General features: G+C 44.1%; 1 protein-coding gene across 4 annotated transcripts in view; it reads left to right on the top strand.

The window, feature by feature from the left end:
* Window positions 1-17,204, top strand: part of FSTL5 (follistatin like 5) — a 3,721,575-nt gene that overhangs the window by 1,001,088 nt on the left and 2,703,283 nt on the right. The gene's annotated exons all lie outside the window — the stretch shown is intronic.

The raw sequence follows: 17,204 nt of genomic DNA, 5'->3' as shown, positions 1-17,204 counted from the left end.
CTGCACCCTACGTGTCGTGGCACGGGGGCGCCCTAGCGGGTCCCCCCACCATAGACTCCATACCCGGGGACTGACTACTGTCTCCCCGGGCATGTAAAGTCACCATTGGCTTTACTAGACCTAAATTTGCTAACAGAACTAGTACCAACCATCTTATTGTTGACGTACTTGTAGGGGTAATTCGATTACTCCTGGATCTGTTACTCGAGGGGGCACTGTCCCGTCCCCCCTCGTCGAGGTTTGGCTGGTGGCAGTGGAAACTACTTCTTATGTTCGACCCCGAGCATAACCCTATGGGATTCATCCCATTGTTGGAGATTGATACTTTTTCTCATTAATCTCTAACGTACCACCGATCTACTTATCTTAAATAAGTTTATCGAGTGGTATTTTCTGCCAGAATTCGGTTTGTAAAATGGCGTCTGTGTTCGTCTCTGTGACTCCTAAACTGGTTGAGCCCTTTTGTTCCACTTTTGGCGGGCCTCTGGACAGAGACCCTCCAAAGAGGTGCCATTCTGTCTGGGTTACCTCAGGGGTGTGGGAGGGGGTTTAGACACCCTGGACCGAGTTGCCTTGCCAACTCAGGTCGCACTCTGGAGTGATTGGCCCAGGTGGTGAACCTTCCCGCTCACCACTTAGCATGTGTTGATTGACAGCTAGGCTGAATGAATGGGGGTCGTCTGCATAAAAGCAGGGCTTTTGGGACTGGATCTTCGGAAGTCGCCACAGGACCTAAAGAATCCGACGAGGGTAACGCTGAGCCGACCTGCACGACGACACCTCCGGTGGAGCCCTGCAGAACCATCTCACAATCTCCCGACGACAGGAGAGATCTCCCCGCCGGAGAGTCTCTTCCCCTGGCTGGTGGGAACAACCAGTCTCTCTTGTGCTTTTTATTCGCCTCAGGACGCAGTGGTCGAATTGCCCGTGCAGAGCACCCGGCAACCGGATAGCCACTACCCCTGTACCGCGACCGAAAGGTGGTGCCTTGTGACGGAGCACTCCGCGGCTGGTCTCTTCCCTGGTGGTGCACCGGACTATCTTTTCTTCGACGACGAGATCATCTCTTCTCTTAGCCAAGACCCATCGTGCATCCACCACCAGGAACAAATGCCCCCGCCGGAGCTGCCCTCCACAACAAGGTACCGTAACCGCCTGGCTTCCTTTTTCGATCGGTCCGAGTGAGGTGTCTGAATCCTCTCCGTTCCGTTGGGTTGTCTCCAAGTTTTTCTCATTCTTTGTTCGGAACTGGTTCGACCTGTCGCTAAACAATTTGCTAACAAAGACTTGAATGCATCATCAGTATAGACTTTCTGGGACATCGTGCCTTGCCTCTCGCCGAGTGGGCCTGGCCGCTGAACTTTATGACTATCGTGATTACTGCCTTCCTGCCTTGCATTTTGTCCGCTTCAATGTGAACCGTGTTGACTTCATTACCTGCCTATCTTATCTCTCCCATCCTAACTAAAAATTTGAGTGTCATCTAGGTTGAGGTATACAAAAAAATGAGTGATACTGTAAAAACCTAGAGTTGTCGATATTGTGTTCAGGGGGATTGATCGTTTTCCATTCCGCAGAGTAATTGTGTTTTGATTTGTTTGCCGTGGTTTGCTTTAGTGTTTTTCATAGACGTTCTGTTATAATTAAATAACTTACTATCTTTACACTAAGTCTCGTTGCGTGTTTACTTGTTTTGCTGCGGGGGATTGCCCTATCTTGTATACTCCCTATACTGACCAACTTTTCTTGAGAGAAGTCTGACTGCTCAGCCACAGCTACCAATTGAATCTGTGTGGTGCAGACTGCTACCAAGTGGGTTCATCGCAACACCTGTAGTCCTAAATCTTTTGCAGTGGTCCCAGAGGGAACTGCACAGGTTTCCGCCTAACAGTGGTGTGTTAAGATCTGCACCCCAGATGATTGTTGCTGAGTTGAGCACCCCCAGATGTGTCATGACCCAGATGAAATTGTTTGGTCCATCTGTGTTGGGGGCATATGAGTTTACCAGAGCTATTTCTTTCCCCACGAGGATTCCTCTCACTAGTAGGGCTCTTCCTTCTGTGTCTTTCTTCGATTCAATTAAACTGAAGTTGGCCTTCTTGTCAATTAAGATTGCAACCCCTCTAGCGTATGATGAGTAAGATGAAAAGTACCTGTGGCATCCCCAGGATTGGGCCCAATGTTGTTCCAAGGTCGGTATTGAAGGATCCACCTGGTTTTTGCTGGTTGATTGCCACCCTGGATATTCCAGGTGGCTACTTTGAACAGTTCCAAAGTAGGAGCGGTGGATGGTTGGTGACGGGCTTAGCATGGTCAGCAGGTTTCGGCTGATGCACAGGAACGTACGAGCATCTGGTGGATTTTGTGGTTGTCTTGGCAGGGGTTTGTGGTATCTCTGTAATGGAGCGTGGGTGGACTGTCGATGAAATCTTCAGGTATTTGATGTCCCTCCCCAGTGTGCGCAACCCCCAACTGGCCCACGATGATCCCTCCCTTATAAACACAACAGTTAACATTGCTGTGCTTGGGGTGCTAGTAGCCTTCCGAGAGGAAGAGGGGCTCCCTTGAATTGTAGGATAGTGGTTCTGTGGTGGTTATCTTGAGTAGTGATGGTGGTGATTTGGTCTTGCCTTTGCTTGCTGCTCGAGAGGTATTTGATGGCCGATCTCTTCTCTTTCGGTCTCCCTGTTGTGGTCTCGCATTGTTGGGGGTAGGTCTGCAGCCAGCTCGGTCTAAAAAATCGTTGGCTTCCTCTGGTGTGTTGAAAAATTGGGCTTTGCCTGCATGCTGTTTTTGATGTTTTGCGGGGAAGAGTATTGAGGACAATATTCGATTGTCCTGTAGTCAGCGTTTGACAGCTGTATATGATCGCCTTTGCACCTGCCCACTTTTGAGAAGTCTGGAAAGAATTGAATGTGGTCTCCCTCATGTTGGAGGTGGCCTTTTTCTCTGGCAGCTCTGAGTATCGTGTCCCGGCCTTTGTAGTTTAACAGCTTCGCTATAATCGGGCGTGGGTTTGCAACCGGAATTGGTTTGGAGTTGGGGACACTGTGTGCTCTTTCTACAAGGAAAAGTTGGTAGAGAGACTCTTTTCCAACTAGTTCCACGCAGATCTTTCCACATGATCTTCCATTTTTATTCGGAGCTGTTGCTCTCTGACCCCAATAATTCTGATGTTGTTTCTGTAAGAGCGTCCTTCTAAATCTTCAAAAAAATGTTGGCCGCACACTGCTTTCATTTGAGAATCTAACAAGGATACTCTGGAGGTCAGCGATGTTGCGCCGTCATCTAGATCCGATACGCGTTGTTCAACTGCATCTAGCCTATCGGCATGCTTGTCTAGGCGGTGTTGGAGTTGATCGACCTTCGACGATAGTGTGTCGAGTTTGCTCTCCAGGCTTGCAATTCCTGCTTTCAGATCCAACAGGATTTCCCTGATTTCAAAGTTCTGGGCTTGCTCCTCTGTTGGGGGGGCCTCTTTTATGGGCAACTCTGGTCTACTGTTGGCGCTAGATGATTTAATGGAGGATTTAATGGAGGAGCTGGCTTCGTAATTCAGTTTCTTTTGAGACTTGTCGGTTTTCCCCATGGCTGGCTTTGCAGTGCTTTATGTTGGTATGCAGCTTGGTTGATTGAGGTGGTATTGATGCCGTCTCCATGAGGTCAGCCTCTTACGTCGATTCAGCCCGTTGTTCTGGATGTCTTATGGGGGACTGGCCACTGGTGGTTGCGTGATCTGGTTAATCTGCACTCAGGACTGGTCCGGGGATTACGCTGGGTTGCTGTCACTGGTCGGCGGGGACCTGGGGCTTTGGAGCGTTCAGTTATGGCAGGATTTAGGGCAGACCACTGCGCCTTAGGATGGCTATGATGGTCAGGTTCCCTTATGCGGCTCTTGCAGAGGTTTTGGTGACATGTGGCTGTCAGCACTCAAGCAGGGGTGGGGTTCCCCCCGCCAGCCTCATGAGGGACTGGATCGAATAGATTGATTGGAAGTTTCTTTAGTTTTTTTCTTTTGGCTTCTCATGCAGTGCTATCTTCTGGTGTTTAAAGTGTCTGCCACGTTGCTTTTGGTGGTTGCGGTTGCTGTTTTGAAGGTTGGGAACAACCTCTGCGGTCTGTGCGGGGGTTTAGCTTGCTAATTAGGGCTTGCTGCTGGATCTTGGTGCTCATTCATGCCTCTGTTGTTTGGTGGTTAGGAGAGAGGTTGCAGGGCCTGAAGTGCGCTGCTAGCTGTGCGCGTTGAGTGGGGACAGATGAGAAGTGTGCCCCTCAACTGTCTGCCAGGCTGCAGGTTGTAAGCAGTGTTTCGCGAGTGTCTTTTATGAGCGGCTGTATTTTCCCCAGGAAGGGGGACAATGCTGACTGGGCTGGAGTGTGCCCTCGCACTCGCTGCTAGCTTCGTATGTCACACGGGTAGACCGGGGTGTCTGACAGAGCGAGTGCACACCGAAGGAGCCGCACATGCAGCTCCTACCTGCTTCTGTTAGGGGCTCGCCTGGGAGGAGCGGCGCAGCCCTATCGCTTCCCGCCGGGCTGCTGCTGGTACAGGAACACTCATGCCTCTTCAGGCGCCAGGGCCGCGCATGCTTTCTGCCTCCTCGTTGTAGCCCAGAGCTCTCATCGGGCTGTCTCTGGCTCTCGCCCGCTGCTCTCCTTCGGCGGCGGTCTGAGGTTCTGTAGGGCTCTCCTGCTCAAGCTGTCTGCAGCACTCTCAGCGCGGGGACCAAGGCAGCGTGGGTGGGTGGGCGGGCCTTCGACCGCAGGGCAGCATATGTGTGGAAACTCGGCAGCCTAATGAGACAATGGGCTTGGTCTATGCTGCAGTGTCACACGCAGAGTCTTGACGGTGTTAGCATATGAAATTGGCACCACAGGGACGATGATGTAACAGGATTTAGTAGGAGCTACACGGAGTTCTCTAGGAAGCCTCCATCTTGGATGGCCCTCTAGCGCCCTCTCTTGTGTCAGATAACCTAATTGTACCAGATAGCCCCTTTTCAGATTTAGCCTGTTTGTGCCAGATAGCCATATTTGGCATTTAGACTGATTTTGCTAGATAACCTGACTGCACCATAGAACCTTACTTTGAGCTTAGCCTCATTGTGCCAGATACACTGATTGTGCCAGATAGCCTAATTTTGCAGGTAGCCTGATTGAGCTAAATAGCCTCATTTTGCATTTCGCCTGATTTTGTCAAATAGCCATATTTCACATTTAACCTGATTGTGGCACATAGCCTTATTTCGCATTTAGCCCGGATGTGCCAGATAGCCACATTATGCTTCTAGCCTGATTGTACCAAATAGCCTGGTTGTGCATGGCAGCCATATTTCACCTTGTTTTACATTTCCCCTGATTGTTCAAGAATACCTGATTGTGCCAGATAACCTTATTTTCACATTTATCCTGATTGTGCCAGACAGTCTGATTGTGCCAGGTAGTTTGATTGTACCAGATAGCCATATTTTGCATTTAACCTGATTGTGCCAGATAGCCTGTTTGTGCCAGATAGCCTTATTTTTTCATTAAGCCTTATTGTACCAGACAGCCTGATTGTGCCAAATAGCCTGATTGCAAAAACAAAGAGGTGATGGCTGAAAGGTTTAGAATGAATCTTATCCTCTGGCATAGCTCTGGGCAACCCTCCAAACCATTGTTCTTTGCCTGCCAAGCCATTACAGAAGGTGAAAGACCATTTGAAAATCAGACTTGGTTAAACCCCAAAAGGGGCAGTCCAGCCCAAACTGCTAGGTCACATCCCTTCTGCATGAGACCACAAGCATCCCCAAACATGTTTCAGCCTTGTTGGGCCTCATCAGTGAGGAGTAGCTTGGGTCTCTAGGCTCAGCTGGCATGGGACTCACTGTCAAAAGAGAAATTATATTGTGCGTCCTATCGCAATAAATATAGTATATTGGCCTACGCCAAGTTGCTCACAAGACGTTTGCGAAGAAATCCGTGTTGCAAGGTCCTGACCTTAAAATCAATGTAAGCCGCCATTTTAGGTCAATCCACCATTTTAGATTCGCTTTGTAAAAGTCACCCTGTGAGTTAAAATGGTGGACGATGTCATTCCAAAATACAACATGGCCGTCTTGACCTCTGTATGTAGCTAATATGTAACTTGCCTCCAGGCCACTTGTTGAGGTCGTGAACTGAGACCTTGTCCTTCGTTGACCTGTGTGTAAAGGATTACTTGTGCAATGAAACTAATCCACAAGCATACGTTAAGAACAATGTATCCAAATACTGAACGTAGAACACTTGTTTAACTACATTGTATTAATGTTTGAGAAGACCTGCATGGAAAATCCTAGAATACACACTTGCCGTATAGGCTTGTTGATATATGTATTAAAAAGCAAACCAGTTATTTGCGGATGTGCGAGACTTGGCATGAACCCTAGATCAGTGATGTATTAGTGGAATATTAAACCGAAGTGGGGCTGGACATCGTGCTCACAAAGAGTATAAAAAACCAATGCATTCTAATGTACAGCATCTCTCACTGAACACACTGAACCACGCTGGAGTTCGTTGTGTTGCAGTGAAGGCCGATAGCTATCTGATTTTGCTCTGTTCTTAGTAAATGGATTCAGTATAAAATAAAGTACTTTGTATGTTCCTTTGTAACCCATGTTCGGTGTATTTCCTTTTGGGGTACTCAGCCTCGATACTTTGATTTTGTTTTCACACCACGTCTGGGCATACCCGTCCCACTCGTGGTGACAAAGCAAAAACATAGCAGTGATGACTGTAAGGTTTAGAATGAATCTTAAACTCTGGCATTGCTCTGGAAAACCCTCCAGACCATTGTTCTTTACCTGCCAAGCCATTACAGAAGGGGAAAGACCATTTGCAAATCAGGCTTGGTCCATAAGGGGCAGTCCACCCAAAGTTCTAGGTCACATCCCTTCTGCATGAGACCACAAGCATCTCCAAAAATGTTTCAGCCTTGTTGGGCCTCATCAGTGAGGAGTAGCATGGGCTCTAGGCCCAGCATACATATCCTGATTGCACCAGATAGCCATATTTTGCATTTGCCCTGATTGTGCAAGATGACCTGATTGTGCCAGATAGCCTCATTTTTTCATTTAGCCTGATTCTGTCCCGCAGCCTGATTGTGCTAAATAGCCATATTTGGCATTTAGCCTGATTGTGCCAGATAACCTGACTGTACCAAATTACCTTTTTTGGCACCTAGCATGATTGTGCCAGAAAGCCATATTTTGCATTTAGCCTGATTGAGCTAGATACCCATATTTCACATTTAGCCTTATTTTGACAGATAGTCATGTTTCACATTCAACCTGATTGTACTAGATAGGCTGATTGTGCCAGACAGCCTGATTGTCCCATACACCTTTATTTCTCATTTAGACTGGTTGTTTGCCAAATAACATGATTGTGTCAAGTAGACTTATTTACCATAACTGTGCCCGATAGCCTTATTTCGCCTTTAGCCTGATTGTGCAAGATAAACTGACTGTACCAGATAGCCTATTTTTGCATTTAAACTGATTGTGCCAGATAGCCATATTTGGCATTTAGCCTGATTGTGCCAGATAACCTGACTCTACCAGGTAGCCTTACTTTGCACTTAGCCTGATTTTTCAAGATAGCCTGGTAGTGCCAGATAGGCATATTTGGCACCTAGCCTGATTGTGCCAAATCACCTGATTGTACCAGATAGCCTTACTTTGCACTTATCCTGATTGTGCCAGATATTCTGAATGTGACTGGAGTCCACTTTTCCTCTTATAGCTGGTCTGAGCTCACATCATTCAAACTGGAATAGTACAAATCAGACATGACGTTATTACTTATGTGAACTATCAGCCACCATACCAACACCTAGGTATGGCTTATGTTTCCAGATTAGTCCATAACCAGGTTTTAGTTTAGCATAATTAGTCGATTTTGAAACAGATGTGCAGAATTAAATGCTGCCTCTACACTCCAGTGATGCTGCTGTCACAGTAGCTCTCAAACATGGCCCTTATGACCTTTGAGTCAGTAGAGATCAGGGGATGCAGGTCACTGAGACTTGTGCAGCTTGGCACAGGTGTACACTATGATTTTGGCATGGGATTCGATGTAAATCGGTACTTTCTGAGATGGATTACCCAAATCATGTTATTATTAATGAAAGTCGTGTTGCTTTGCTTACTTGCTTTATTTCGACCAATAAGTCATACCAGCCATACAACACACAGTCAATAACACATGCGTATAAAGTACCCCTGTGGACACTGTACAAAATAGGCCAACAGTTCCAATCTTAAAAATCTGGCATGCAGGACCGTTCAGCAGCATTGTAAAAGTGAAAAATGTACAATCTCCACAATTTCATACATAGAAAGTGAACAATATTCCACATACGTCACTTTACAGGATAACACATTCCTACCTATTTAACAACATAAAAGGGGATGCAACACCTTTGTACAAGAATAAGGCCACCACAGGGTCCCATGCAAATTCACAGTTCACATGCGCAGATTGTCTGTTCATATATAACATTAGCGTGCCTATATGACAGTCTAAAGAGGGGAATTTCGTCCATGAACTAGCCCATAGCCACTACAAATATCCTGACCACATCTTTCGCCCCTGCTTAACCAGCTGGTGATGTTTCAATAACCTCTATCAGGCATGTGCAAATCATATTAGACTTCTAATTCTCCTTCTCCGTGAATTCACTGCACAAAACCATCTCTTCTTGAGTATTTCTTATCAGGCAAGCATTAAACAGTGAAAAACAGCCTCGTTTTCTTTAGATGCATGTGGTCCAAGTAGGCCTCGTATCCATATGATTGTTTTAGGGCCCAATATCTTATAGATTGGTTTGATTGAGATAATTTGGCTGCATCATCCACTACACGTAATGAAGCTTACGTTTCCTTTATAAGTCATTTGTGGTACTATTAGTTTCACCCGGTAAGAGCCATAGATGGCTCATGCCAATGCCAAACAATTCATTCTTTAAGTGCAAAAACCATGGCAAGTGGGTACTTCCCTGCTCAGCCAAAACATCAACCAATGCTTCTCTATATTTGACCTGGTCAATATTCGTCCATACATGCACCCAGTAATACAGTGGCATAGATCTACAAATCCCCCCCAATACTCAAAAGATCCACCTCTAAATACAGAAGAGTTCAGCTCCATAGAGTACCTCCTTCCTGCCCTGCTTTTTGTAAGCTTCCAGGGACACTCCCACTGCTCCATCCCCATGCTCTCTAGTAAATCTGGATAGTGTGTCAATGTATCTGGCTAGCATCGTCCTGGCTTTTGCGAACTGCCCTTTCCAACTTCAGCCCACCCTCATTCTGACACCCAAATAATCATATGTCTGAACCTGTTGAATGGGGCCTTGATGGAGGTCCAGCTTCAAGAATTATTTCTTTTCTATGCTTTTCCCCCTGAAGACTATCGACTTGGTTTTCTGAATATTTATGGAAAACCCATTTTCATCACAAAATGTTGAGAGAATCTCCAGTTGTCTCTTAAATCCTATTGGGGTGAAAGAGAGTAAGACTGCATCATCTGCGAAAATGAGGATTGGTGTTTCATCTCGAGCCAGCCTTGGGGCATCTGTTGGTGTGTCCAGGAGATTGGCAATGACCCCTTTATAAAAACACAAAAAAACGTAGGGGCCAGCAGACATCCCTGCTGGACTCCCATCTCAGTCCCTATTGGGGTGGAAGTACATCCTTGAATCCCCCTCGGATTGTAGCGTTGTTCCCTGTATTCAGCATCTAAACGGCACTCGGCAGTTTTGCCAGGATATTTAATGACTGAAGTACACCCCATAACGTAGCTCTCGGGACCCTGTCAAATGTTAACCTCACATCAATATATATGGCATAAAAAACACATTTTGTAAGGGTAACATACTTGTCACAGATGAGGAGCAACCTTAAGCACTGATCTATAGTGCTGGTTACCTTTCGAAATCCCATCTGCAGATGATTCAACATGTCATTTTCCTCAATCCATGCTTCAAGGTGCACTAGACCTGCTTTGTCAAAAACTTTACCTCCTGCATCCAGCAGAGAATGGGTCTATAATAACAGGGTTGTTCGCCATCCCCTTTCTGGAAAATAGGGACTTTATTTGCGTGTTCCCATGATGGGGGGACTGTGTTGGATTTCAGCACAGCATTAAAAGGTGTAATCAAGTATGGTGTCCTAAAAGCATGTTCCCCTTTATAGAAGTCCACTGGAGTAATGCCCGAACCTGGGGCTTTGCCTGGGTTCTGGCTCGGTAGTGCCCGCCCAACTTCTGCCACAGTCAGAGTCGAAGAAGATCCAGCCACTATGGGGCTTGATTCACACCATCCATGAACCTCAAGCGCGATAGAAAATTCCAAAAGGCTCCACTCATTTAGCTTCTGGGTAACAACCTTGTGATGTGTTCACTGTGGGCGGATGTGACTCATTTTTGCATCTTTGGTATTAATTGCTGCTAGCAGACAACCCGAATTCTCATCCACATATGCTGCTTGCTTGGCCTTGATGTTTATCTGAATTCCTTTTCCTACTACTTCCTAAAGCTAGCCTGCCATCTTTTGCTGCACGCTTAGCCTGCGAAACCAAAGAGCTTTTTATACGGCAACACCCACCAGCATATCATGGCGTTGTGCAGAAGGTGTGTGCTTTTACCAATTTCTTAGTTTTAGTTCTTAAAAACTCCCAAACTACCTGTCAATTCCTCATAGTTAGTTAGTATATCAGCACTCTGGTTATTATCTAGGGAGAATAAGCTCTTCAGAGTCAGTAGAATGCAACTATAAATTGATGCAAGGAGAATTGCATGGTTCATGTTTTCCCACTTGATTGACCATCTACTTCTTTACATTCTCTATAGCTTGTTTTTGCATATGAAGTTGGGAAACCTGCGTTTTGGGAGTCGGGCCTGTTGGGGTCCGTAGGTCACTAGCGGTTGGAGCTATTCCATTCTCGGTCAGCTTTTCCTTGATGGCAGCGACACAGTTCAAAATCCGGCGACTACCCTTTCTCCCTTTACCTGGTTCATTATGCATAGTTTTACCTGAGTTAGTAGGGTGCTCGATATCATACAGCAAAGCAGCAGTTTCATTTAGCACTGCATTAGTCTCCTCAATACGATCTGTAAACATGGCGGCTTTCTTACCAGCCTGGGAATTACGTGGTTAATTAGTTGCCTCTCTCTTAACCATGATAAAACACCTTGAAGGGAAAGGTGTGGACCAAGCCTGCACCCTGTGGCCCATCCTTAAAACTAGGTATACATAGGCATACATATCACAGCTGAACAACTACTTGCAATTTGTAAAAACTCAGAGATAGAATATCTCACCAGTAAAAAGGAAATTGGTCGAATATTTAAGTAAACCTTTTAAAAGCAGAATCAGAAAAAAATCAAAAAATGTAGTAGTCTCAGAAAACATTAAAACAGCAATAAAACAGCAGCTCTCATAGGTGCTTAGCCAATGTCCCATCTGCCTTAAATTATAAAAATAACAATTAGGGTTGACAGAACTACCAGAGGTGAATAAAGTAATTTGAGGGACAATTCCATGAACCTTCTCCTAAAGGGAAATAAGGATTTGTTTATTCAATTAACCAGCAGGAAAATGCTAGATTAGTGAAAAACAGCTGGTCCGCCAATTTGTCAAGCCAATCAGTGATGTGCACGTGCTCTAAACAGGAGCAGCGCTGTACTCAACTGCAATCAAATTAACGCAGTATGCGAAACTGAAGTGCGTTCACATTCAGTCCATGCAAAGTCATGGAAGGTGATTCAATCGTGGCACAGCTAAAATGAGCCTGTGATCACGTGACACTGTCCGGAAAGTACGTAATGACGACAGACGTCTGGAACGTCGATGGACACAAAAACAGGGGAAAAAGTTGCAAAAACTGTATAGAAGTGTTAAAAATGATGCTAGAAGGTGGGAAATGGCAGAGTTGTAAGGTGAAACTTTGTAAATTGTACACAAATGTTGCAATATTGGGGTAAGTATGATATTAGTAAGTTGTAGTAAATGAGCATGCACTGGTATAAACCTATGAAATTCATTGAAAGAACGTTGTTAAAGGGCGGTTATGGTTATGTTGCACTAATAAAAATCTATGAAATTCCCTGAACAAACTTTGTTAAAGGGACATTATGGTTAAATTGCACTAATAAAAACCTATGAAATTCACTGAAAAAACTTTTAAAGGGACATTATGGTTGCAAGTAAAACCGAAAAACGATGCTAAGACTTACGCCCAGGACATCACCGATGACCTCACATATCTGGCCAACTTCTTACTTAGGTTTCCTGCTATATGCCTCAGATGTGTATGCATTGTAGTTCTTGATGTGTATTGTTTGTGCTAACACAAATATGTAGTAAGTCTTCAATTATTAGCTATTCGATAATGTATTTATTTATTTATTTAATTTGTTAAACGCCCAAACCCTAGGGTATCACAGCTTTGTTACAGATATTTTACAGAAAATTCAAGCAACATTTCAATAATTTACAGTGAGACACTAGTACAAGGATACATAGGTTAAAACATTGCATAGTCACCTTATCTATATACAGGTTCTGGTGACAGTCAACCCTAGGGAGGCGACTGGCTGGGCCTGTGAGGGTGAGTATTTGATAGTATATGATTTAACTAGTATTGGTTGAACAGCCAGGGTGTTAGTGCTTTTTTGAAGCACTGGAAGGATTCTTCATTTTTTATGTTGAGTGGAAGCTCGTTCCAGAGTTTTGGGGCCATGACTAGGTGTTGTATAAGGAAAGTGAAGTACCCGCGGATTCAAAGTTCAAGAGGCAAAGAAGTTGCTTATATCCGTTTTCCACCAGATGCTGTTGACACGCGGCAATCATCCTTTGACCACCCAATGCCAATATCACAGATGAAACCACTAGTTTCTTGCTACTGACATGAAAGCCCACACTTACTCCGAAATACCACTCTGCACCAAACACTGTTTCATCGGCTCTCGTGGGCTTCGCCTCTTTGGGCCCACAGAAGTGATTTTATAAGTGAGGGGGCGTGGCCACAGTGCTCAGCGCACACATCAGTTAAAGAGCTTTTGCTCTTGTAAAGAGGGTAACAAATGATACGGTGCCAAAGACCTCCGCCTTAGCTCTCCAGGGCTAATGAAAATACATCCAAAACGCCAGGGCTTCCACCCTTGTCGGATTTCAATCCTTCACAACTGGTCACACCATCCAGAACTTCCAAATATATTCCCCAGACTGACCCTGAACCTAAAATCATGTGTCTTTTGTAGAGGCAGAAGGTCGAACTTGCTCAAACCTCTTTTACTACAACCTAGAGTAAAGTTTGAAAAATGTGACTCTTTAGAAATTGCTTAAATACAGGAACATTTAACTTTGCATTAATTACCCTCACAAACATGTTTAAACTCAACCCACTTTCAATTCCACACAATTAGTAGGGAATTGCAGTTCAATTGCCATAATTGTGTAGTACAAAATAAGGCACTCCTTAATTTAATCATAGAATTTCAATGTCAGCAATCAAGAGGGTTTGACTTTGTCAATACTTGTGTTGGGAACAATCAGATGAGCAGTGTTTACATTAGCCACGACTGTAATTGTTTATTCTGCCTCACTAATAGTAATGCATTTCATTCATTAACAACTTGGGACATAATTGCTATCCATCCTAAGTTGTCTGTGCAATTTATCCTATGTCTACACTAACTAAAATTCACACTAGCAAAAAAAGGCATAGTATTCTTACAGAAGCTTGTGTTGGATGGTTTGGGAGCGGTGAATCTTTGAGACGGAAACTTGTTGTGGAAAGAGTAAGACGTGACATAATATATTTCATAAACAGTTTATGTTATACCTAATCAATATAAATAGATAGTATTATGTCATGTGAACATTATAGTCTACTTGAACATGAATATTTTGTGATTAAGCAATGTTTAATTAAATAATTAATTGGGGTTTGTAGACAACTTGAGCGTACAGATTTTCAGAAAAGTAGCTGGTAGTTGTAGAGGAGCAGGTAGATGCTATCTCACCAGTTCCTGCCCCCTCACTGCTGGCATACTGGAACACTTGGAGAAGAGCAATAAAGGGGACCTCTTGTATTGTTCCCATACCACATCAAGTGTATGAGAGATGTTATGTACTTAGCCTTAGAGAATGTACCCTTGCACTGAAAGTGTGGAAGGATGTCACATCGAAGCATGCTACGTGGAAGGATGTCGCCTGTTAAGATGTCACAATGTATCAGTGACTATTATGGAAGTGAAATCTGATGAAGACAAAGTGATGTCATAAAGAAGATATATGAACCTATACTGAAACAATATGAAAATATTTAGAAGTAACAATGTAACTGAATCACTACGAGTGACATGTACCTAAAGCTAAAGTAATCATGGATCTAAATAAGAGGAAACTTACTGACCAATAACTGTAAAGGTAAAGGTAAAGGTTGAAAGAAAACATATTTAGGCTTGCTATATAGTAATATATAATGTGGCAAGGACGGTCATAGTAGGAAGATGGACGCTGGCTCACATCGATCTTAACTAAGCTACCTCAGAGAAAGGCAGATGGCTGTAGAATCAGGAGACACAGAAAAAGAGCTCTGTGTGCAGTCCCGACGACGAGTCAAGGTTGGCCCAGAGTTAAGGAAGCTATTTCGAGGGATAAGCACAGAGCACAAAAGGAATAGATGAATAAGCTCTGAATGTGGGAGATTCTTCATAGATAAAAGAAGAAGAAAACATCTGGGAGAGCCAATTTAAATGTGTACAAAGTTTAAATGAGATAGAGTGAGCAAGTCTCTAGAGGCCAAGAGGAGCATAATTAAATCAAATTGCTGTACATAGAAGGCTGAAATGGCGACATTAATGGTCTTTTCACATGTGACTCAGAAGTCAAAAACAAGGGCTATTCATTAAAGCCTCCTACTAAGATAGTGGTGTGCTCACACTCCCTTGAATGTTCCAGGAAAGTAAACAGGCAACAAAGTCAACTACAAACGGAAGACTTTGGCTGATGGCCTATCGATGAGAGATGATGGACTAATTGGGAAAATGGGCAGTAGTCTGCCAGTATTTCTACTCCTACATTTCGTTTCATGGGTGTGTTGCTGTACAGCCAAAATTCTAAGGTTGGGATAGTATGCCAACCAATCAGTGGAGTTGAGGGACAACCTAACATGCAATATAGCATAGATCGATCCACTGTTGTTTTGTCCGCTTTAATCAGAAATATACGTATTCATAGGTTGTTCAAGGCGTGTCCTACAGATAAGGGGTAGCCAATGATATACTAATCCTTATATGTTCTAACTAGATATGTTACCTTAACCAATCGCTTCCCTTGATAAGTGTTATGTTTTGCCACATAGAATGACGTCAAAGATGATGCATATTGGGGTATAAGACCTCCACGTAATCAAGATGCTATGCGAGTATGCATGCTTCATCCGATGTCTGTGAGATCTCCCTACTTTTTTAAATTGACAATAAAGTAGTACTTTGCCATATTCTTTGAGTCTGTGCGATTATTTGGTTTGAGATCATTATTGCAATTCTATCTCGCACAAACAGACGCTTCAAGGTCAGGAAATCTCTGTGCTTTGCCGCTGGTATTGTGTTAAATTGATATTTCTTTGGAGATTCTCAAATATCTGCAGTCGATAATTTTAACTACGTCATGCGGAAATTGAGAATAGTATTCAGTACCTCAGAAGTGGGCCTCAGTGCCTCTCTACAATGCAATATTATTTAGAGTTCTAAAAAAGAAAAGGTAACAGTGCAATTCAGATTAAATCCACAGCTTCCAATTTGTCTTCAGGTCTCACACGTGGTGTTAGAAATGTTGAGAGCAAGGGATTCATTTGACAAATGCAGCTGCACGCATGGGAATCCGAGACATAATGTGACCTCGGCGTAAATTACACCTAATGAACCTTTGAATGCAGACTTACTGGACGTCTCGCAAAATGCCAGCATGGCCTGCGAGTCAGTCTCGCAGAGCACTTGTGGAAAGGGCGACGGCTCATAATAACTCTGGAAAAACAGCTCGGTGATACTTGCGTCTGACATGCGCCATAGGTTCAATTATCCTCTCTGCTGGCCGGATATAATTGGGCCATCACATTCGAAAAAAACAGGCTGCAGAGTTTTTTTTTTATCTCACTATAACGTGGTCCAGTCAAAGGATGTCACAATTATGGACAGGCATTTTTGTCTTCATAGATGAGGTTCGCACAGCCTCTTGCAACATCCCTCATTGGGAGTATCGGAGCAAAACATTGCAAAAGCGGCGATAAAAAGAACAGATAGATATAATAGCATGCTTTTAAGGGATTGCATCCAGAGAATTCATCAAGGGATTTCATTCCAGATGTGCGAACTTTGGACGTGCACATTGATGATTTACAAGGAGGGATAACACTTTATTTGGCATTTCTACTGAGTACAATTGTATTGAATTTCCTGAAACAACGTCAGCGTTGTTCCTACTGGGAAAGAAAGTATAGGTCAGAAAACCTTTGAAAAGAAATGTAAATGCATTGTAAATAATACTGCATGGCTTTTTCTAAATGGTATGCTTAGACTACGTTTTTATTTGGGGTGTAAGAACTGAAGTTGTTTGGTTTTGCTATTTAATTATGTTTTTTTTGTAACGTCTTTTCTCAGTACCGTTAAGCATGCATTTTTTTAACCACTGGCAGCCTCTGTGGCTGTGGTTTGAGGCATCGTCATGGGGTTTGCTGACACACCATGTAGCGCATGACTGACTCACGCATAGTTTTGCCCTTAGATGGGCATGTCCATGTGGCACCACCCTACTGCCCTCTCTGTCCCCCACAACAGGTCTATCATCCCATAAGCTAGGCAGGCGTAGACGCAGAATGGATGCAGCCATCTTGAGAGACCCCTGCCTGCATTGCCTTGCCCAATAGCCATATGTCCATACAAATCATGAGTGCTTCTCAGTTTGATATTTACATTAACTTACCTGGAAGAGCGGTTGAATGTAAACTCGTTAGCACTGATGGACTCTTCCTGACCTGTCAGCGACAATGCACAAACAGCACCTAAATGCGTAGAGCGATGACCCCCACCTCCACAAATATATGGGCTGGGAATTAGTGCTTATTATGTGAGAATAAGGAGTGTGGCGAACACTTAGATGGACGTGCAAAATC

Source organism: Ambystoma mexicanum, chromosome 6q (assembly GCF_040938575.1).
Source record: "Ambystoma mexicanum isolate Mex_15411 chromosome 6q, UKY_AmexF1_1, whole genome shotgun sequence".
NCBI classification, from domain to species: domain Eukaryota; kingdom Metazoa; phylum Chordata; class Amphibia; order Caudata; family Ambystomatidae; genus Ambystoma; species Ambystoma mexicanum.
This window is presented reverse-complemented; position numbering and strand designations above follow the sequence as displayed.